This window comes from Strix uralensis, chromosome 18 (assembly GCF_047716275.1).
Source record: "Strix uralensis isolate ZFMK-TIS-50842 chromosome 18, bStrUra1, whole genome shotgun sequence".
NCBI classification, from domain to species: Eukaryota; Metazoa; Chordata; class Aves; order Strigiformes; family Strigidae; genus Strix; species Strix uralensis.
In genome coordinates, this window is record NC_133989.1 from 8045583 (window position 1) to 8069148 (window position 23566).

At 40.2% G+C, this 23566-nt stretch overlaps 1 protein-coding gene across 4 annotated transcripts in view; it reads right to left on the reverse strand.

The window, feature by feature from the left end:
• The window catches only part of TSHZ2 (teashirt zinc finger homeobox 2), a 233514-nt gene that overhangs the window by 154976 nt on the left and 54972 nt on the right, over window positions 1–23566 (reverse strand). The window lies entirely within an intron of this gene.

Genomic DNA, 23566 nt, shown 5'->3' on the forward strand with positions numbered 1-23566 from the left:
ATTAGACAAAGAAAGAAGAAGGGCAAAGGTGCCTGATTGCAAACAATGCTTTAATGAATAATAACATTCTGCATTTCTGTGCTGTTCCCCAGACCTTCACTTCTCAGGTGATGCAAATCCTCAGGCTTCAGTTAGCTCCAGCAGAGCCAGTTCCCACCTGTGGACGGACAGGGCTTTCTGGTGGTGCTAAACTGAGCTCCAAGGCAGGAAGGGCCTATGGGCCCTTTTGATCTGTGTGTGTAGATGCATCGGCTGTGCTCATTGCTATAGGTTCAGAAAGCTTTTTCTACAGGTCAGGAAGGAAAGGTGTAGTGAGGAATATGTCATGTCTCAGGTCAGAAGAGCGGTAAGTGGAAGGAAGAGGTTTCAAGCCCAGCAGCCTTGGCTCAGGTCTCCTCTCTCACACATTTTCTTCCCCTTCTCCTTCCCTCTCTCTCTCTGGATTGCTATTGTCTGTCTCCAGATTTCCACAGCTACAAGAGCATAAAATTCACTATCTGGCCTTTAAGGAGCTTAACGGGGAGACCTTCAGTGTGCACAGTTGTTCTGCTTTTAACTTATTTTTGCAAAGCAGGTATATTTCCAACCAAGAATTAGAGAGAGTGGCCTCAGGCTAAATTGCAGGGAGTCCCAAATGAGTGAACCCTTTGAGGGGAGAATCACTGAAGAAGAAAATGAAGATGACAAGGCTGTTGCTTCTTAATAAACATTATCACATTTTCACCATGCATTATTTATTACTTTTCTTTCACTGATTTATGTTCTAAAACATTTAATCTAATATGTATAACTATATATACATATATACATATATTTAATTATCTTTTTTCCCCCTGAACAAATCTCAAGTTAAGAGTTCCTTCTTTGTTTTTGCATTGTTAAACTAACATGTTAATCCTGGCAAATTTTTCTTCTTTTTCCAATCAGAATATAAATATGATTAACGTCATTTGATTAAATGTTGTAATGTTATATGTTTTCCAAAGTTAAAGATGGAACATTGTAATCAGCCCTAATGTTTCTATCTGTGCCAAAGGTTTATCTAACCTTATTCTGTACTAGCAGTTTCATCTGCTTGTAACCTGCTTTTGTGTGAGGACATGGGGAAGATTATTAACATCTTTTGCAACATACAGAAGACATAGTATATGAACTCTGGTCCCAAAATGACTGAGGGAAGAACAAGGCTTGGATGACTCCAAGCTGAGTCAGACAGCAACGCTGACTGTCAGTAAGAGGAGCCCATGCAGCCCTTCTGGGCTCGAACAAAGCCTTGCCTGAGATTTGGAGAAATCCACAGAAACTCAAAATCCTCCTGCCTAAAACAGAGAGAAGACTAGATGAGATTGGAGTCATTGTCATAAGGTGGTCTGACAAGGGTGGTGAAGCTTATGTGCCATATGTAACTGCTGGAAGGCATCATGCATATGAACAAAGCGGCAGCCGGCAGCAAGGCGAAGCCAATCCTCCACGTTGCTCTGACTCCTTGTCTGCTCACAGGCTATTTCACTGGGACTCCTTCCTGCACATAAGGCAGTAGGACCAAAGTCCTGTTTTTGTGGGGTTGTGCATGTTGGAGAAAATTGCTCATGGTTACTTCAGCAGTGCTTGGAAGCGGTGCAAAAGGTCAAATTTTCCAGCACAGGACCCTCCTCTCTCTTCTTTTACTTTATGGTCAGATAGACTGTTTTTATTCTGAGATCTGCTGCTGTCCAGTAAATATATAACTTTGTTACTAACCAAGCCTGCTCCAGAATGATACCTTTGTGGACACTAAAAACAATTTAATGGCATGTCACAATAGCAATTCACTCTGCTAATAGCCCGGCTCAATAATACTATATTGCATAAACCTCCTTCAGTCTTCTGACAAATAATTCACCTTTATGCACTCTGCAGCAGGCTCCATTTCACTAACAAATATATTTCTCCCCTATACCTACAAATAAATATCCAGCATCTTCCTACTGTAACATCAGCTGTTCCTTTGCATGAGGTCAGCAGTGCCATATTTCTATCATGAATCACCTATCTCCATCACAGCCATAGAGACTATCAGTTTTTAACTGGCACATCAAATCATAGAGAAGGGTGCAGGGAATAAAATCTTGGAAAAAATATGTACATTTTGATATGTCTCACAAGCAGCAGCAGTGAAAAGTTTAAATACTCTGTATGTCAGGGCAGCCTTAAACAAATGTTTATGGGCTTTGCTGTTGCAAGCATAAGTATTTGGGTAAGCACAAACCTCAAGATGTCTCTTGCTTAAAATGCAGTGAAAACTCACAGAGCAGGCAGGCATCCTCCTGCCATCCTGCCTCCTTCACTTCTTTTTTAAAGAGACTGCCTGCTCAAGGAGAGATCTGTTGGGTCTACTGCACAATATGATAAAATACTTCAAGGCTGCTTCACAAGTTACTTGGGGGGAATTGTTACCTTGATTGGGATGGAGCTGTACATGCTCTTTCAAAACCACAGCTGGCTCTGAACTTTGGGAGTGGTCAGCCTAAGGCACTCTGTAGACAACATATCCAGATATCGCCCCATGACTAACACAAACATTATTTCTGGAGGCTCAGTGGCTTCATATGAAATGAAGTTCTCAATCTACTTCCCACTCCTGGTTAGGAGAAATTCTTAGTGCTGGCTTGTCAGTCACAGCAGCGAGGATTCAATGGGCCTAGGGAATTAACAACCTTGTGATGATTCTCCCAAAAATCTTACAGTATATTGGGGGGTAATGCAGATGATATGGGTATTATATCTTCCTTTTATAAATTAAAAAATACCTTTTACAATGCCTTGAGTTCATGTTAAAAGACAGAAGAGAAAAAAAATAAATGCAAGTCTTACAGGTACAAATAGAATTTCTTCTATATTTTTATTTTGCCTTGTTATCAGCTTACACTTAGTATAAATTCCTCCTTTCCTAGAAATGAGACTCAAGTGATATATTTAGAAATAGGATCAGCTATCAAAAGCAATTTTTTTTTCAAATGCCTATGCAGAATCTGCTAAAAAACAACTGCATCCTGTTTCTTTAAGAACTATTCTAAAATGCTACAGTAAAAAAAGGCCATTTTTGTAGAAGAAACTATTTGTATCAAATATCATGAGAAAATAAGTGCATCATGACAATTTTGAACATCTTTTATGATTTGATTGTCAGTAACGAGGCCCACAGGAGAGTGATAAATGTGCAGCACGAAAAATATCTATTTCACTTAGATAGCAAATTATGCAACTCAGTGCTTGATAGCACTTGGCAAAATACAAATGTAGTTGAATGGAATTGAAATTGTTGCTCTTTGCCTAAGACACAGGTAATATCACCAGGGGTCCTGTCTTTAGATATTTATAAGAGCTAAGAGTTTAAGTAATAGTAGCAGTAATACAAAATTACCTTTAAACATTGAAAACATTTTTACTTTGTTACAGGGTGTAATTTACACTTTTTTCTCTAATGGCTTACATACTGAAAATGATATACTAATGCAATTTTTCAAATTTAGTTACCTTTTTGTGTTCTAAAATTATATGCTCTCTCTTTTCCCTGTTTGTCACTTTTCAGATTCCATTTAATTCCATGTTCATAGAGTTTCATAATTTATCTACTTGTCATAAAAGTTTTCTAAACTTTTAAAAATACAAAATACTCCCAATAAACTCTGACAAAAATGCTTCCAGTTCAACTTTTAGAAATTTTTCAATTTTGTTTTGAACTATTACCATACATTTTGTTGTTGCTATGAGATTTTTCATACGGTGACATCAAGTAAGGGGAGGAAAAAATGATCAGAGAAGAGATTCACTCAAACCATTTATATTAACCTGTCTCTTCACTTATAGATTTCTATTCCTGCTTATCCTGCATAGGATAGGAAGATAAATATAAGAAAGTGCTGTATAGCTATGTCTTAGCACAGGACGGAAAATGAATTTCCTATCCTGTGAGAACTTTCAAGATTTTAAAATTTTCGTTCTCCCAAGACATGAAGAAAAGTTTATGTCATCAGCTAATTAAAAAAAAGATCATATTAACTGAAGTGTTTAGTTTTGATCATTTCAAATCACTTTCTCCCAGTGCTGATGTTTTTACATGTTCATTTATTTGTTTTATATGAGTTTTTCTTCCAATTAGCTTGAATTTTGAAACCAAGAGCTGTTTCTACTTAAGCAATGTGAAAACAGACTATTTTGACAGGAATCCTCTTTAAAACTTTCAAAATTATATTTCTCTAACCAAACCTTTTCACTCAAATAAATTATGTTTCAACATGCCACCCAATGAAAAGTTTAATCCACAAAGTCTAGATCATGTTTACTGTGCCTCTCTATTTCTTTCTAACCATTTCTAATACCTTTTGAGTCCTTCATGACCATGACACCAAAAAAGTAACAGGAATTGCTCAAATTCTGACTCCTTATCAGGAAATCTTTTGAGTCAAGGATGCAGGGGACCTGTGAGAGGGGATGAGGGTTTCTCCCTCTTGGCCCCCTCCATCCCTTCCTCTTCAGGGTCTCTGCTCTCGCTGGAGGGTTTGGGACAACCTCATAGTAAGGTGATCCTTGACATACCGTGATGTCCTCCTCCCTTCTCCACCTCAGTGTGGCAAGAAACTCTATCCCTCATGTATTCGCTCACTTCCCAAGACCCCCAAATGCCAGTGATCCCCTCACACTGCAGACAGGACGAGCTGAGTCTGGGAGAGCCGGGGAGCACCAGTCCCTGCTCAGGCCCCTGGCTGCTGCCCCACTGGAGGAGAAGATGGATCCAGCGTGGAGAACGGGGCCAATGCAGATCATGCAACTGGTAAAGAGAGGCATGAAGTGCTTCTACTCTTATCTAATAATTTGGAGGTATTTTAGCTTTGTGTGCTGTTTGAATCATGATGCTGTCACTGGGTCATGAACATTGCTGTTGGACACAGATGCACATGCAAACATGACCAGACAGCCATGTTGCACTCTACATACCTCTTATGTGAAAAAGCTACAGGGAAAAAAAAAAAAAAAAGATTAATTGCAATATGTAGCAGAAATACAGGCTCAGACAAGTGAAATACAGGTTCTGACCATCTGCAGTTGTTAAAAGGCTCAATTCATATTGCATATGAGGAGAGGTGTTAGCCTCATAGTTCACAGCCAAATTTTAATGTGGGTAATTCCCTGCATTCCCCTAAAAATTTCATTTTGACACACCGTTTTATTCCTTTTGGCATTGGCTCTTGTGTAATGTGGCTCTGCTCTGTTGAACAGTTGCCTTTTTCACCCTACACATGACTTTTCAGCAATAATGGACAATGTTATTGTCAGGTCCTAAAAATCCATCACCTGCATCTTTTATTGCTTTGCATAACTTTGTCTGGAGTCCAGGGTAACTTTCATTTTTTCATATCTGTTATTCTTATCTTTCTGGCATCAAATTACAACTTCCTGGGACCTTTGTGTGTCTGGCCCTATGCCAAATAAGGCAGGAAGCCATGCATTCTCTTTTAATATTCCATTTCCTTTTCATGTAACTGTAAACTTATACCAAAAGATCCCAGAAAACTAAGGAGTATTTAAGAAGCCTAAAAACCTGATAGGTAATTATTGGGATTAACAAAAGTGCCATAGAACTAGAAACCAAAATTCCTAAAAATTGCAATCCCAATGAACAATTGTGAATGAAAATAGGCAGCAGTATTTTTATGAGAATGTGTATACAAGTACCTAATGCAGTTGTAAATAAGGCATTTAAATGACTAGGGTATTTGCAACCCCTATGAAACTCTCATGGGGGAAGCTGTTGACAAATTAAAGCCGCTATTGCTACTCTTACATTAGCTTTTGTATCCTAAACACATCATTAGGTGGTATTTCATGGCATAAAACTCTTACCTGCTTAAAGATTGATTTGAAATGGAAGACTCTTACAAGAATATACAGTCCCTTTGGGTTAGAGCTGGGAAGATCATTCAGAATAAATTTATTAGTTGAAAATGGTTTTGTTTATTCTGTCTGAAAATACTTCATTTTCTTAAATATTCTCATATTTATAATCAAATAATCTGTTGAAAGTATTTACCAGATGATTACTATGGATACTTCTGTTTACTTTTGAGCAGTCTGTTGCATATCTTAAATATTTCAAATGCAGATATTTATGATTGGATTTTTTTTTTTGATCTTAGACACGGGCAACCCTTCAAGCCACATTCTAAGTGTCAGGACCTCTTATGCTGCATTTAAATTTTTTTGAGCAAATGCTGCAATATTAACTTTAAAAGAGCACATTATAGTCAATCCAACAGAAAACTCCTGAAGATCAGAATAATTGATGGTCTTTTTGGTCAAAACTGTATTCAACATATGAGTATTACCAGGGGATTCAAAAGAGATGTTTTGTCCTGCTAACAGTGCTCTGCTCACAGGTACTTTGTTCATGGCAAGAAGGGACAGCATTTAGAAGACGACTGCCACTGTCACCAAGACAAACAAGTATCCTGAGTTTCCTAAAGGGCACAACATCTCACACTTTCACTTACATTACATGCCTCTTTTCTAAAATAATTGCAGCTAAGAAGTCCAGTAGATGTGTCACTTGAAGGTTTTAGAAAAAAAAAAAACCACCTCTTTGAAGTAACATTTAAGATCCACTTTAAAATTCTCTTCCCCAAACACAAAGGAAATTTAAAGTTAAAGCTGAAAATCTGGCTGGAAACCATGTCCTTAAATCAACCTACCTCTCCTTAGCTTTGCAGGGAATCTCACACACTGTACTAATGCCATATGTGCCACAACACACAGGAATAATGGGGTGAGCTGAGGACAGTGTCACACCATACTGAGTTACTCTTAATTCAAAATTTCTTCCTTGCTTTTAAGAGGGTAGCTTACAACCTTGCCAAAATTGCACTTTTTTTTTTTTTTAAATATACACAGTGAAAAAAAATGCAGCATGAGAGCATACAACTTCTGGAGATAAAAACAGAAAGAGTTGCTGAAAGTGGGATGAATTCACCTTTCAAATGTGTGTAAACTGGATAACCCCTGAAGAAAGTAAAGGGAGCAATGATAACCTGACATGGAACAACAGATCTGCACATCAGAAAAAGGTCCGAACTTTTCACTCCCCAGACAACCCCAAAATCAAATCAGGATACGAATTCGAAGCTTCTCTGCCTCAAAATTGAACGGCAGTCAGCATTTAGGGATTGATTTTACTAGATACTACCAGCAGAGTGGAAAATACAGATAGTCTTTGAAACACATGGTATATAGCATTTTAATTACTCCTGTGCAGACTTCAGCAGTTTCAGTTTATGGGGCTTCACGGGAAAAAAAAATAAAATTCTGTTGTTTGATTGTTTCCATTCACTTGGGTTTTGCACCCCTTTTGCATTTCCCTTGACGTGTTTTTCAGTAGAGGTGAGCGGATATATAACGCTGAGATCAGAGCCCCGCTCTTCAAACACCCTGAAAGTTCAGAGGAGGTCAGAGCTGCGAGGTGGCCCTTTGTAGGGGTGGGAACAAACTGCTCAGATTGGTCCTGTTTCACCGTGCAAAGCAGATTCTGGGTCTCAAGCGTCACTTCAACCCAGATTCACTTTCCACATGAAGTCATAATTCTGCTCCAATTTACTTTTTGTACAGACAAGCTTCAGTCAAAATTTTGCTTAGATTTGAAGAAATGTTTGATACAATAGTTTCATCCAGCTCTACTTTCAACTGCTGATCTGAAAAACTCTTTACTTCTGAGTCTTGTCTCACATTTTTAACTTGTGTCATTTGATGTTCAAGTTTCCTTCAAATTTAGTCTTGTCTGAAGGCAGAGTCAAGCTTTCTCGTTTCCTGGGAATGCATAGGTTATGTGACAAGATATACAAACAGTTTTGATCATCAGTAAAATTTACTGCTACACAATATTGCAGTTTTAATTAGCAGTAAAGTGAAATGAAAACTCTTGTGGTGTGATTAGAACATGGATTTACAAAACCTGGGAAGGTACTCTTACATGGTACTTCATATAATGGATGGTATTTCTGGGTTTATTTATGGCAGTACAAGGGTGTAGGAAATTTGTTGGAAATACTTCAAACAAGAATTGACAGGAATATATTCAGTTTTTTGTCTGACACATGAAGGGTAGCTTAACTTTTGTGTTGCATACCTTTTATGGTAAAATGTGTTTTTTCTCTTACTGCTTAACTGAGCAAGACTTCTTCCTGCTTCAATGAGTTTCTTCCCTAAGTTGCTCCTGCAAGGGCACCCCTGTACAATTTCTGCTGAGCTGATAGTATGATGCCTCATTAACTTGTAGTCAAAACAGGCTGGGGAAGCAAAGTGGACCTGGAGCAGGTGAGGGGTGGCTCCATGAGACTACCTCTTATCACCATGGTGGTCAGTGAAGATGCTGCCCATGGGAGGAAGGCTGCAAGGCTGTGAGACAGGGCTGCTCATCTCACCCAGATCCATTCGGCAAGGGAGAAAGGGGACCTATGAGGAGCCCTGGTCATTTGGTATCTACAAATGCTCTGCAGGCAGCCCCTCCTCTCAGCTCTCCAAAATGTCTTTGTGTAACCTGTAGCAAAAAGTGCAACACCTAAAGCACGGCAAAGTCTGTGGCCTGGTACAGACTTCAGTGTGCTGATGTGGATGGTATGACCTCGCAGAAGTTTGGGAGCCTCTCTACTTGTCCCTAGAGGCTGTGTAGTGCTTTGGAAATGTCCCCTGCCAAAAAATGTGCTCACTTCAGATAGACTAACCTGCTGAGCTGTATTGATCTGTGCTACTCTATACAGAAGGCCTCATAACTGGAGCTCAATCAAGCTGATTTGGGGCAGCAGTCTGATGGAAATGATACTACCTACTGCACTACAGTAAACAGGGCTTCTGTTATTTAGAGCAGAAACTGCTGAGAAGTGAGGAGGAGCAGGTTGTATGAAGGGAGAGAAGGGAGAAAGCCTCATGATCCCTTTGTGCTGCAGCACCTGAGCTGGGTGAAGCAGAAGTCCCCTTGGCTGGGATAAAAGAGGAGAGGAGACTCAAGGGACTCTGTGCTACAAACAAATGATCTCACTCACAGCTCACTTTCTTCTTGTAGTGAACAAAAATCTGCAGAACGAAAGGCAAAGTCTGACTTGCAATCAATCTTCATTAAGAGTCAGATTCTTTCACTACAGCTCTATAAACAGTATTTTTGTGAATTAAAAATAACATTGTGTTAATTACAGTTCTGCATTACCTTTTCTTGTTATGGCATGTTAGGCATACTCCTACTTTACAGAATGCCAATAACTCTTCACAATTTAGATTTCCTTTAGCGCTTCCACAGGATTACACTTCCCTCCTCAGATAAAGGAACAATCCTTTGAGATGATGGCAGATCAAATATGCCCTCGTATTTGTATCTCCTGTTTTCCAGCCTGTGACATATTGTGCATGAGCTGAAATGGCACAATACTCCACATCTGCCATCTACTTCAGAGCGCCATCTTTGAAACTGTGCCAAATTATCTTCTTCAGTAACCTATCAATATATCAGGTTCAGAAAAACAGAAACTCTGTAGCCCTGTATTATGGTCCATTCTTTTCAAATCTAGTTAAAGCCTCCACACTGGAAAATCAGTCTTTTGGTCACTCTTGTATACTAACAGTTGGGGGATCAGTGAATACAGATTCATGCTGTACTAATACAAAGCAGTGTCTATGTCCTGTGACTACGTATTAGCAAATTTGTCTTCTGGGTCCTCACATCATCTTGGTATGTTGCCCATGAATTCCAGCAACATACGGTGTTGAACTCCAGCCAAGACATACAGCACTAGGTACAGTTCAGTGCAAGTCCAATGACAACGCAGTGTAGCCTGCAGTCTCTTTCACAACCAGCTTAGAGTCAGTTCTTACGGAGACCCTGAGGGGCAGAGCCAAGAACCAGACTGTACCACAGATAGAGAAGGAACCACAGGGCTTGTCTATGCCTGCGAGCCCAAATAATGAATCTACTTTGTATTTAACATGCCATGAATTAGTGGCAGTATAGAAGTGCCATCCTTTATGGGCTGTTGACACCTACTGATGTAAATTGTACTGAATGCACAAGCACCGATGAGCAGGTTTCATCCCAGGTTTTAGTACTATGTCTCATGCTGTATTTTTTAAATCTGAAGCTGACGAGGAAGTAATATTCCATCCACTGCCATTTATAATACCATCTCTGGAGCCAGACTCTGAAAGCAACATTTATAAACTGGTGTTAACAGGACCCAGGTGACATTCTCAATACTCAGGTCAGCGTGTGCTATGGAGAGCCATATCCTGATGCTAGGATACAATTTCCCAATGGAAGTTATGAAATCCACATGTCTGCAAGCTCTGTTTTGGGCATCTAACCACAGAAATTGTTCCTAACAACAAGAATGAGATAGGATCAAGACATTACATGTCAGCAGAAATATCCTCTCCTTCTCCCCCAGTCCACTGCATATTCAGATTTCACAAAACTCTGGTAGGAATTTCCATGACTCATTCAACAGTAATCCATCTTTCATGAGGATTGCTTTATTTGCAACACTACTATAAAAGACTGAAAATCAGGATTTTTTTCTTTTGCTTAAGAGGTGAATTCATCATTTCATGCCAAATGCATTTGCATAGGATCACAGACTACTTACACATACGGGTGCATCCCCAAAGCAGTGTGAAGTGGACATAAGCACAAATCTATTCAGTACATAATTGCATTTGCTGCAAACCTTTTTACACATGAAGTCTGAAGTGCAGAGGGACCGCAGTATATTGGTGCACAGAAATACAGGCAGTCTAGTTCAATGAATTCCTAACTAGGCAGAATAAGCATGAATTAGAGTTACACAGGCTGTTTGCAAATAAATATTCTTTAAACAACAGAGAGATAGGCAGCCTTGTGAGCCATTTGGGTAGAACAGCAGTGAGTACCAAGCAAGGACTTGTACGCAAGGTAAGCGTGTTGAAAATGCCTAGATTGACAAAACTACTTTATATAGACAAACTGGAACTTGATGCAGAAAGAGCAAGGCATACGGGAACAAATAAGCAAATTTCACAGAAAGAAAGAGTAGAAGAAAGAATGAAAGAAAAAAAGAAAATTCCCCTACAGGTTTAGCTGATAATGTCAACAAGCATCATTCTTACTGCTCTCTCAGTATATGTCAAGTCCTCTATTGCTTCTAATCTGTTGTAAGCTATATTCTCTATAGACAGATATAACACCAGAGGAGAACATTAAGACCACCTATTCATATTTTTTTGACATCTGAAGTACAGTCAGACCTCGGTAGGACTTCAGCTTTGGCACAGAGTGAATCTGTGATCTTATCAAATATGCAATCCCACATAAAGCAACTGCTGAGCTGCACAAGAGTCACATAAATATTAAAACGTTCAGAATGGTTAACTCATCAAGCAAGCTGCCTATCCGGACAGATGGACGGAAGGACTGAGGAATACATCATGCAAAATCTTGAATTTAGACTGCATGAAGGAAGTAGTCTAAGAAATGAGACAAGCACATACAAAAAACCACATTGACTGCATATGTGGTCATTGCTGGCTTTTAATCAGGAAAGGTTTAAACCGAATTTCCCTAGAGTGTGATTCCTAAGGAGAAGATGATAGACCGTATGTGTTAGGGTGCCGATCAGGGAGCCAATATATTTCAGAGGTAGTATAAGCCTGCATTGATCCTACAGGGAAAAACACAGGCAGAGAGAAGATGTGTTATTTTGTAAACAACATATGAAGGCTATCCAGCGATCAGAGATTGCAGTATTTTCCATCCCTCTGCTCATGTGAAGCAGGTGGAGCCATCTTTTACCAAAATTAAAAGACACCCAAACAAGGCCCATTGCTAACCAGCTCAGAGAGCTCGAAGAAACAGCGGTTAATGCAAGTTAAACATATTTGTTTGCTGGTATTTTATAGCTGCATTTTACTGAAGGAACTTAGCATCTGACAGACATATTTATTAATTTAACCTCAAAAAGGAAAGGTAATAAACATTTTCCAGAGAGGACATAAGAGGCACCAAGATGTCTGTACCTGCTTTTTGGAGGTGCTGAATCCCCTCTGCTCCCCGTACAGTGACAGGGCTCCCAGCAGCTCAGCTAGGATGCACTAAAGGCCCTTCTCCCATGGTCTGGGCTTAGGGCCGTTGTGGACGTCTCTCCATAAGTGTCACCACGGTGTTGAACACCACTTGGAGATCTGGGCTTTATTTTACGGCTTAAGAGAGAGTAAAAGATGAGCACTTTGTCCACCAGAGTCCTCCACTGCTGGCGTAGGCGCCAGTGCTGTGGGAAGAACATGCCTGCCACATCTGTCCAGCTGTCTGCCCATCGCAATCCCCCCGTTGGGAAGGCGATGGGGACGGGTGCCCCGGGGCGCTCGGTGGTGCCTGACAGGCCGGGGAGGCTGAGGAGAAGCGACAGCTCGGAGAAGCCTGGCAGTACCATCTAGTGGGTGCTGCCTCACACAGGCAGCCGCTTCCAAGGAAGAAGGGAGAAAAGAGGACAGAGAGCAGAGAAATAAAACATTCTTTATCACTGCTCTTGACAGGTATTATATTGTACTATAGTGCCATTTGTTTAGTTACTGCTACAGCAAGTGCTGTGCAGAAATCTTATAAGCAGCCATATGGCACCTCTGAATGAAAGCCATTATGCTTTTATGAGTAACCCACACTGTCTCTGCTAGGGGAAAGAACCTCCGTTTTCACCAAATGTCATTTTCCTATTCTGAAAGGAAGAAAATATTTCTGACTTTCTCTGAACTCCACAAACCTGAGCTGATTCTCCTCTCCTGACAGTGTTTACGCAGAGTCTAAACCCACTGGAGGTCTCAAATACCCACCAGGTATTTCACTACTGACATTTTGCTGTTTCGATGCTCGTGCTTTTCAACTGTGCCATATTAAACAACACTGTTTGCATCTAATATTAGATTCTATAGTTACTAGTTCATTAACATTTTATAACTTACCATCCATTACATTTGACAGCAACTGTCCAGCCATTCTTAGCATTGTTTTTAAAAGGAGTAACAGACCCTTAGGAACAGAAAGTGTATTCTCTAAACAGGGTAAAAATAACAAGTCATTAAAAATTCCTAGTACCTGGATGCAATATCTCGGCTGCACCTCTTAAATTAACTCCATGCTTTTGCTGTGTAGAGCAAAGTTTTTGTGGTGATTGGAAAAAAAAATATTTTCTTCTACATCAGTTTCTGTTTCCAACCCTCCCATATTGCATTAAAAGTGGTACGTTGTGTTCTGGGGATTTGGTTGTTAAATACTGAATAAGGGTCTGCAACTTGCTAGCTGGGGAGTCACAATCAAAGCAATATGTGTTAAAGGAATATCAATATTTCTGCACTACATATAGAGAATTCAACTTCTTTTAAAGCTGTGTCTGCTTGCATGCTTAATTTGCATGTAAAATGATTGTGATTGCAGGCACAGTTGCAGAAAGTGCATATGCAAATTAGGCATGTAAAGATGAACACATTTGTATGTGATGGCCATTAAATAGATCAGTCCCTTGTCCACTTTTGGTATCTGCATATAGATTCTGTGTATTTACCTTTTTTTAATACATCAGCCTCATTTATTGAAAAAGAAAAAAAGACATCAATAAAATAAAGCCTATACGGAGACATGTTGTTAAAAGTAATCTAAATAATCTCACTTTACTGCTCCAGATAATTAACACTCTTCAGCAAGAACTTTCCTCTAAATATCAGTCTTCTTTTAGAGAGATTTGCCATTTTACTGCATTCATTATATACACCACACTAAAGTCAAGCCATGTACCAGAAATACTGCAGGGATCACGCAGAATGTAATTGCTCTAATGCTTTGCATATTTATGTTTGAGACCTTTTTATGAAGTGTTACTTTAAAAAAAGAAGGATCAGTTCATCTTTAAAAGGGAGTGATTGATTGCTGCCAGTCAGGCATTCCTTCATTCTTGGCTTCTCTCTTAGTCTCTGTAATAAGTTTTTCACGAACACCAGCCCGCTATTAAAGAACGGTATTCATCATAAGCCAAGCAGAGAGGAGGCAGACTTTGATGGGCACAATACCATATTTCAATCTACAGTGTCCTTTTTGTTAAACTTGATCTGCTGCCTCATTAGCGTTAGAGCAAAAATACACAAAGCCTTTTGTAAATATTAATCAGAAATGTACAAAACCCCTCTCCAGACTAAATTACTTATTATTGGGCTCTCTCCAGGTGATAATATCTAACTAAAAATTCTGTTTGCCTAAATTGTGGGAGAAAAATACCTTTTTATGTACATTTTATGTAGCGCTCTTACAAGGGCAAGTGTTTTAAGTAAATGCATTTCTTTACTCTTTTCCTTTTTTTTTTTAACATCCATCCTTCACAGAGAGGAAATATACAGCTCTGCTGTATATTGTAGGCTGCAGCATTCATTTGAGCTGTATGAGGTTTAAATTCCTGATATCCAGGTTTATTTCTGGCACTGCTGATTAATAGAAGAGTGCTTTTTCATGTTTTCCTGCTGAGCTTAAACTTTATAGATGCGAGGCTGTGACTTAAGACACACTGAATTAACAACACATGCTTTAGGCTAGTAAATACGGCACTACAGAGAAGTTCCCCTAATCACAGTCCAGATGGGTTCCAAAGCAGGACTTGGTCTTTTGCACTTCAGAACATCCCTGTCAGGACAATGTGGGTTTTTTAATTAACTTGTGGGTTTTTTAATTAACTTCCAGCATTTGAGCGTTTTTGAGCAAAGTGAGCTTCATCACTGTTGGTAAGACCCAACAAAATGGAAGATCCTTGCACAAAGTTTTCACTAACATGACAGCTTAAGCTTATGAAATCAATTTGCTTTATATAATTACTGGTACAAGGCCAAAGCTGAAGCTTTGGGAAGCTTAGGTTCAAATTCTGTCTCCTTCAAGCATTCCCTTGAAGTTTGTGATGAACATAAAAAAAAGCCATCTGTAAAAACAGGGTTAGTCACATAACTTCTAAAATCAAAGCTCAAAGGTCAAGATCTTAAGCGTCTCTTTGTTAAACAATATAAATGCTCTTAAAATAATTTTGCAAAAACAATTTTTATTGCTATCATCGGGCCCAATTCTGCAAACCTTTCTTGGAGGAAAAGTACTTTCCTTAATGAAACTATTCTTACCACCAAAGCTGTTCGTTGTGCAAGGCTTTTCAGAATCAGCCCCCATTATAGTTAATTTATTGGAGCAAAAGATTTTGTGCTCTTTTTAGCAAAAACATTTCAGGCAGAACTCATCTTAAAAGAAAGGACTGAGCAAGCATTTGTGTGACATTAATAGCTGGACCATTTGGAAGTGAACTTATGCTGTATTGGTATTTGCAGAGTTCAATGACTACTGCCCATTTTGGTTGTGAACTTGAGGAGACACGGGCACTGTTTTTGTTCATGTTTATACAACACCCGGCCCAGCACAGCCCTCAGCAGAATTTGAGTCCCGGGAGTCACAGTAATATGGATTTTAAAAACAACATTACAGACAAGTGCCACAAATTCTGCAATAATGACCACATATCTAATCACAGCTTCCCTCGTGCATCTGACAGACTTTGCAAGGATTTGTCTGAAAAGTTTGTGGTAACTATGCAGTCAAAACACTTAAACACCTTGAAAACATATGTGGAGTCGACTTTCTGAATTGTAACCCTTGGTATTGGCTGACTTGTCTGTGGCAGTTATTTTGTGTACATTTTACCCCCCTGAGATTGCATTTGAATCATCTTAAACGCTAGTCAAACTGTACCCTTCCCCAGCAATCCAGCCAGACTAAATGCCTAGAACCAGAGAGTAAGCAAAACACAGCAGACTTACTTATTTTTCTTTTCCTCTACTGATACTGTTTTCACAACCTGACATAACCTGGTAAAGTAATTCTAATTGTATTTTGGATTGATAGCAGCATTTTTCTCAGAATACACAATGCTTATAAGAACAGTGTTGTTTCTCTGTTAAAGTACAAGTGTTTTGCCTCGATGGCCCAAAATAACGAGATCTGGAACGCAGAGAAGTCAATGGTAAAACTATCCGAAACTTTATGTCCTAAAAGAAAACTGACGACAAACATTTGGGTTCCATTCTTGTATCATGTAACAGTGAGTGCATTAACAAAGATGATTCAGTAGAAAGCAATTAAGAAGGCCACTGAGGAAGTCAGTAGTTATACTTGCAAATGACACTTCAGAAGGAGGAGTCTGGCTTTGAACAGGCCCCAGAGAAACAACCGTATGAGGAACAAGGAAAGAGCTGGTTTGTCTAAAACAGCTACATGCAGCCTTGAACCCCAATTCAAAGTGGAGATGGAATAAATGTTTCTTGAGGTTCAAAACCAGACAGCTTTCTTCTTTTTAATCACATTTCTATATTTCTTGACTTAACCGTACAAGCAGAGAGCTGTCATGGGGAGACTGATACTCTCCGGAGCAAGACCCCATCACAGTTCCTAACCCAGGAGCCTGGGAGCCACCTAGAGATAACAATGGTTGGGCTACTTAGCCAGGGCTTGGATAAGTGCTCAGCCCAACCAGAGAGGCTTCCAAACTCTCTTTTACTCAAAACCTTCAGTTTTCTACCTGACAGATAAAACAAGCTTTTGCTTTAAGTCCATTCCTGTCTTCTAAGCAGAAAGGTCCTCAATAAGAAAGGACTGAACATTTGTTTTCAGGAAGACTTACTCTCCTCTGTAAAAAAATACCCTGCATTAGGTCCCTCCTTACAGCCAAATGCTCTGAAATAAATTAAAAGAGCATGCAATCAGTGCAAAATGACTGTAATTAGGCAATCAGATAGCCATAGGAAGCAGAAATAATCAATGTCTTTAGCAAGTTCATTTTGTCAGTGGATTTATTTGTAAGTTTTTTGTTTTGTTTGGGTTTTTTGGGTTTTTTTTAAATACAACCCTAAAATTATAGACTAAAATTTAAAAAGGAATATTATCAATTCACCAAAATCCTTCTTATGCACATCTTAGACCGGGGTCTATTAACCCCGGAAATTATCTGACATCTTCATGCCTACCCAATGTCTATGCCAACTCTGCCAGCCAGGAAGATATGTCCAAGGGATGAAGACCTGTGTGTAGGGTCTGCAAAGCACCAGTGCAAAACACAAAGCAAGCCTCTCCCTACATCTACGTAACAGGAGGGGTAAAAATATTTGTCAAGTTTTAACTTAAAGTCTAGGAAAATCCCAGTGTACAATTAAATAAAACTCATCAAAAACACAACCAAACCATATCCTTCCTGTAATAAAAAGAAGGCAAACAATATGCCCTTATACACGTTTATGCATACCTTTGTAACTGCAGGCTTCCTGCTCAGGAGTTGCCCTGCCAAGAATCATGTATCCTGTGATGAAATTTCTCAATAAATAAAGTGACTTCATTATTGAAAAGCTTAACTGTAGTCGTGTGTGCAGTTTTTAATGCAGTACCAGCCCTAAAGTGCTGATGAGAGAAAACCCAGATGCAGGAGACATTCAAGTTGGAGCCAGGACATTTTAAGGGCTGCAAAGTTTCATTAGCTGAGCTGTGGATCGATGGGTAGATTAAAACACTATATTTGTTCATGGTGGAATCAGTTCCTCCACTGGTGTAAATCAGCACAGGAGAATGTAAATCTTTGTCTTTGCTGAGGATCAGGCTCCTGATTTATTGTGTCTTGTTATTCTCAGCACATGTAACAAAATGAGGGGGGATTCGGGATATTCACAGGTAGATCACCATCATTTCACCTCTGGGACTGGAGCTGTTTGTGGGGACTCTGGGATAAGGGTTGGACGGATTCCAGGTTCATTATTGTAGCCTGATTTGTGGTTAAAACATGTTAAGCCTAAATATTAAGCAAATACATCAGAGGAGGATTTACAGCTGTCCAAGGACACAGTAAACTGTAACACAAGCTCCTAGACTGTATTAAATTTGTATCCCCACAGTTTCTTCTGCTAGGGAATAGAACAAGCAAATCAAGTCATTCCTGGGACACATTAAGGATAGGCTTGCTATAAATTCCCTCAAACTCAATTGTCTGTGCCCAGACTGGAGCCATCAGCTTCTATTGGAAGCTTTGGTATTCTGAAACTTTTTTTTTTTTTTTTTTCTCCCCTGGAAAATTTCAAACAAAGCATATTCTTTTGACTTCCCAGCAACAGAGAGGACAAAGAGATATTTTAAAGTGAGTCCAAAGGGCGTTTTAAACTACCTCCCACCCATCCTCAGCATTATTACAACAACTAATAGACTGTTGGTGTGCTGGACCTGTGTGAGCGGATGAATCACTGCTCAGCTTTGGCCCCAGCGGAGCGCTGCAGACACTGCACTGTGTGGGAAGTCAGCTGTCAGGCTGATGCAACAAGTCAGAGTTTACCAATCTGTTCTCAGAAAACCGCAACTGGCAAAATGCTTCACATTACGTCAAAGTACTGAAAACAAGGCAGGAAGAGAGACATACCTCTGCTTCCACCCCTTTAGCTACAACTCTCCGACACCTCCCGGCCCACGGACGGTGCCTGCGGGAGGATGTGCCGGTGGACGTGAGATGCTGGCAGCCCACTTCAGTGGAGCACCCAGCCCGCTCCTGAAGCAGGATCTCGACACCTGCGAGTGGGGCCGAGGCCCCCCATGCACTGTGCGAGGAGAGTCTATCAGAACAGCGTCCAAATCAGTTAAGGCACGCTGCCCTGAGGCAGGCTGGAGCCAGAGGTGCTGCAAGCAGCTGCCTAGGACGACCCCTCAAAAAGGCTCCAGGCCAGGGCTGACTCTTTAGTCTTGTCTTCCAGACACCTCACTTTGGGCTGGAGGGTGGTGTCTCCCCCCAGCCGGCAGCCAGCCCGACAGCTGCTCCTGAAAGGAGTAACTTTAGTCTCTTTTGGAGAAAAGGCTCAGTACTTTTAAAACTGCAGCTGGTGGGACAGAGCAGCTTTCTGGTAGCAGCCTTGAAGTTATCACATTCACCCAGGGCAGGGGAGACTCAGGCCTGTTCACTCCTCTCTCTGCCTTGGGGAGTTAAACTCTCATCTACTACGGATGCCCCAAACAATCTGTTGAGTGCTTTGGGTTTGGATGGGAGGGGGCTTTTCTGTAAAAGCTGTTTTGCTGCACACAGAATAATGTAAAATTAATTAGACCCAAGGGACACAGAAGGGGAAAAGTCCTGCTTCTGGTCTCTGCTCTCAGAACTTTACAGGCTCCTATTTTGAAGTCACAAGATAAAATTTAGGAACAGTCCTGGGAGCCAGGTCAGCATCCATAATTCATCCTCATCTGTAAATTGTCACCACTAGGTGACAAAGGCATCTTTCTATTTTAGTGTTCTTTCCCCCTCTTCCGCTGCATCTATTAAAGTAAATATTTTCTTCCTAGCTGCACAGCTTCAGCTGGTAGACTACCTTCTCCCAGGTCTCCAAGAGGCTGAAAACCTGTTGGTCAGGATGCCCTTCTCGTAAGCAGAAGACATGGGTTTGTAACACTGGAACTCTGATATCCTGGACCCTAGGAGGGGATGAAATAGTATGATAAGCATTTCTCATGGCTGCCAAGTTGTAAAGGAAAGTGGTTGTTCTGCTGGATTTTGCAATGAGCCCAGTCAGGTCAGGGTATATACACATGCCCTGGGAATGCCGACCAGATGAAGACACACAGGTCAGTTTGTGAACTCTCACCAATGCTTATGAAGGTACTTGGGACAGAAATATTCAATCTTGTCAAGGAAAACATTCACTAAATGTTTTGAAATAAAAATTTCAGCCTCCTAAGACATTTTCAGATCATAAACTGAGTAACCAAACCAGTGCAGGCACTTCCAGGGATAATGCAGTATCTTGGCAGCATCTCACTGGTCTCAACTTTGCATTTAAGTATCAAAATACTCCTTAAATCCTACTTTAAGTACCTAAATCCTGTGCTGGATTTAATCTTGAAGGCTTCATTTTTTATTTTAGACGTGATCCTGAGTTGTGAGAAAAGACATCTCTAACATGCTGGAATCCCAAGCACACAGATAGGACTCTGGTGCTAGAAAAAGAGGGAGGTTTTGGTATAAGGCAATATGCCGGGGAGAAATGCACAGCGGAGATGTAACACTCAGGGCAGAAGCACTATAATTCTTATCTCTGTCCCAGCATGATGCATTTATTCTCTGTGAAACTTTAAGCAAGTTGCTCAAGCTTCAAACCTCCAACTGTAAAATGGGTGTCATCCTTAATTTTTTTTAGTCTTTTTACATCACACACTTTTATGATTAGGAGTGCCTGGTTTATTACCTATGTATTCAGTGCCTACTTCAATAGGTCTTTGATTTGAGTTAACACCGGTCAATGTCACAACAGCAAGAAAAAAATACACCCTTTACACACTCCCAACCTGAAGGATCCCCAGTGGAAAGCAGAGGAAGAATGTCTGACCTGTTGCCTCTCTTTCTCTCTTTTACTGGTTAATATCCAGAAGATTTCCAGCAGGGAGCCATCGCTCTGTTATGGAAAGAAAAGATGCAAAGCACCACAGGTTTGCTCTACTCCAGGAAGTCTGGAGAAACCACAGGGGACTGGATTTTTATTTTTTCAAAAAATTTTGACACCTGTTTTCCTGACATTCCTGATACAGATGTTCAAGCCGGGTTGTCAGCATGGATGCTTGCAAAGCTGGAGTGAGAATGGCATCGAGATGAATTGGTCCAGCCAGATGAATACGGCAAGAATTGTTACAGTGACTAGATATGGGCTAGAAGACTCAGAAAACATGTGCTTGTTTCACTTTTTGGTGTTTTCTTATATAAAAGCCAACCATAGTGAAATCCCTGGAATTAAACACCACACAGTCAGAGGAAGTGTGTGCTGGGAAGAGTGAGAACAACTTTTGCCTTGTCATTGTGAGGGGACACAAGGAACACGGCTGAATGCAGATGGGCTACATTTGTCATTAACCTTAAATGAGGCCCAGAATATAAACCAAGCTTCCTATTTACTTTCAAGTGCTCTGAATCAGACCCTTGGCTCTCTGGTACATAATGAAGAGAATAATGAAGGGAAATTTTTTTACTGATTCCAGTGGAGATGGAAGACTGCTAAGTGTGTCAAAACAAGAGTCTATGTAACCAAGCAAAAATTAATTTTCCTCAGCACTATATGCTTTACACAGTGCAGGCCTTTAGTGAATCAACTCTCTTCCCACTAAACAGGATATTAGCAATATCCTAAATAGAAATTACCTCAAATAGAAATCAGCAGTAACAGTAGCCTCCAAATCCATATCCCACCAGCTACCACAAGGATTTGTTTCCCTTCTCCATCCCCTCCACAGCCACATCCACACAACCCTTCCTAACCTCCCTGAGCCCATCTGACAATGATTTCCTGGGAGAATTGCCACCCAAAAGGAGCCAACAACAGGTCTTGTCGAGCTGTCATGTTATACTGCATTAATTTAAACATCCTGATATCAACCACCCGCATGCAGGATTACTCAGTTTAGGCTTCTCCTACACTGAAATCACCAGGTATTTTATTTTCAGTAATTGCTGGATTGGCTCCTAAAACCACGACACATCTGCCCATTGCTGCTTCTTGCCTTCAGTCATTGGTTACTCTCTCTTTCTGCTTCTTGCTATCCTGCATTATTTAAAATGAAGACAGGCTGTTATGCCCACACAGAGTGCCTTTGACTCGAGTGAGGAATCTGCTCCTGTTCAGGGCTGGTGACAATCTGTAAACTCTTCGTGACAGAGACTGTATCTTGTTACGTATTTATACTGTGCCTAGCACAATGAGGTCTTAATCCCGACTGAATGCTGTTATATCACAAGTAATAACTACGATAGGGAGGAAATTGCAGCACAGTGATGGAACAGAAAAACTGCTCTTGACATTTTTAGCAAGGGTGTAGTATAGAAATAATAACATGGTAATATAAAAGCAGCTGTTGAAATAGAAGACCTACGTCCTACTAGGGAATGTTATTCACTTTTTCTGTAATCCTGATACAAACATCTTGGGTTATGTTTTGTTTTTATGGTTGTACCTGGGGGACAAGCAGGCTTGTGACATAAACAGGTTCAGGCTCTAATATCCTGGGAGATCATCAACAATTAGTAAGAGCTAAGTAAAAAAACCCCATAGTTCCTCTGTGCTTATAATCAGTGGCTTTCTGTGAGAAACCAGCACCACAGAAAATCTGTAATATTTCCTTATTAATTTTGGCATGCAAGTTTTTCAGCTACATTTTGAGATATTTTATGCCTATACTCTCTCCTGAATGTGGCATCAGCTCTAATTCTCTGAATAACCACCACGAAACATACACACGTATCAGATATATCTGTGCTTGCCGCTCAAGCTCTGCAGTACTTGATGCAATATCAGCTAGTTAGATGGAGTAATTTCTCCTTCAAATTGCTAGCCAAATTCTACAAAACAGAATAAATTTTGCCCTTGATTATCTTTTCCTGTTCCAGAGAGGCCAACTGAGGACACAATTTCTCATAACGTACTTAATTTCACTCTCCTGCTTGGGGTCTCTTAAAGTCACTTTGTAATATAAACCTAAAATTTTATTAGCATTATATACTCAACCACAAGTAAGATTTCAATCTATAGAGTTGACTAACACTCCTTTTGAAACCTAAATTTCAATTTCAAGTCATACTTAAAGCTTTTTTGTATTTCTGATTCTGGATGACTGAAGGGCAAATCGAAGAAGAGTCATGCAGCAATTCTCCCACAACAGTGGTCTGAAAGCACATGTAGAATACGGAAGGGAGAAACTGACATTTGAAAATAAAAGATGTCACTTCAATTGAGATTTTATTCGAATCCATCAGCAACAGTCTTACTGAATAGCAACTTTATTTGTTATAACATCAGAAATGGAGTCCAACACAGCCTGAAAACTAGATTCCAGTCTATTCTGAAAGCAAAAAAACAAAATAACAACAAAACCACATCGGACCAGATTTTCTAACATGGTCATTGTTACAAGCAATAAGACTAGCACTCAGATGTCTAACCACATGGCTGTTCTCCTAATTAGCTGGGATCACAAAATTGTGTCTGAAAAAGCAGAAACCATATTTTAAAAATAGGCCTCCGAGGCCAGATTTTCAAAGCTTCAGCTTCCAATCCAACACCTACATGAAAAAGGCAGATTTTCAGAAGAAACTCCCAAACTCCTCCTGTTCCCAGGAGGTGGGACCCCAGTAAAGCACATCTGAAAAACTTCCCACTTCATTTTGTTCCCTAAATGCTGCCTAACCCTGCCTGAAATCCACTCACTCCTGAGCCTCCTACGTGGCACATGCGGTGTGGCCAGGTTTTTTTTAAAAAATCTGCCCCCCTGTTTAAGAAACAAACATACCACTTCATGAGAGGCAGGAGCTGGGATAGGGCCTGGAAGATTTGTATTCTTCCATCACAATTTGTGGTTTTTGTGCTTTATCGTTGCAATCCATAAAACTGGAACAATGCATTGTCTGAAACACACTTTCTTCAAAAACACAGTCCAGATGAAAGCTTAAAT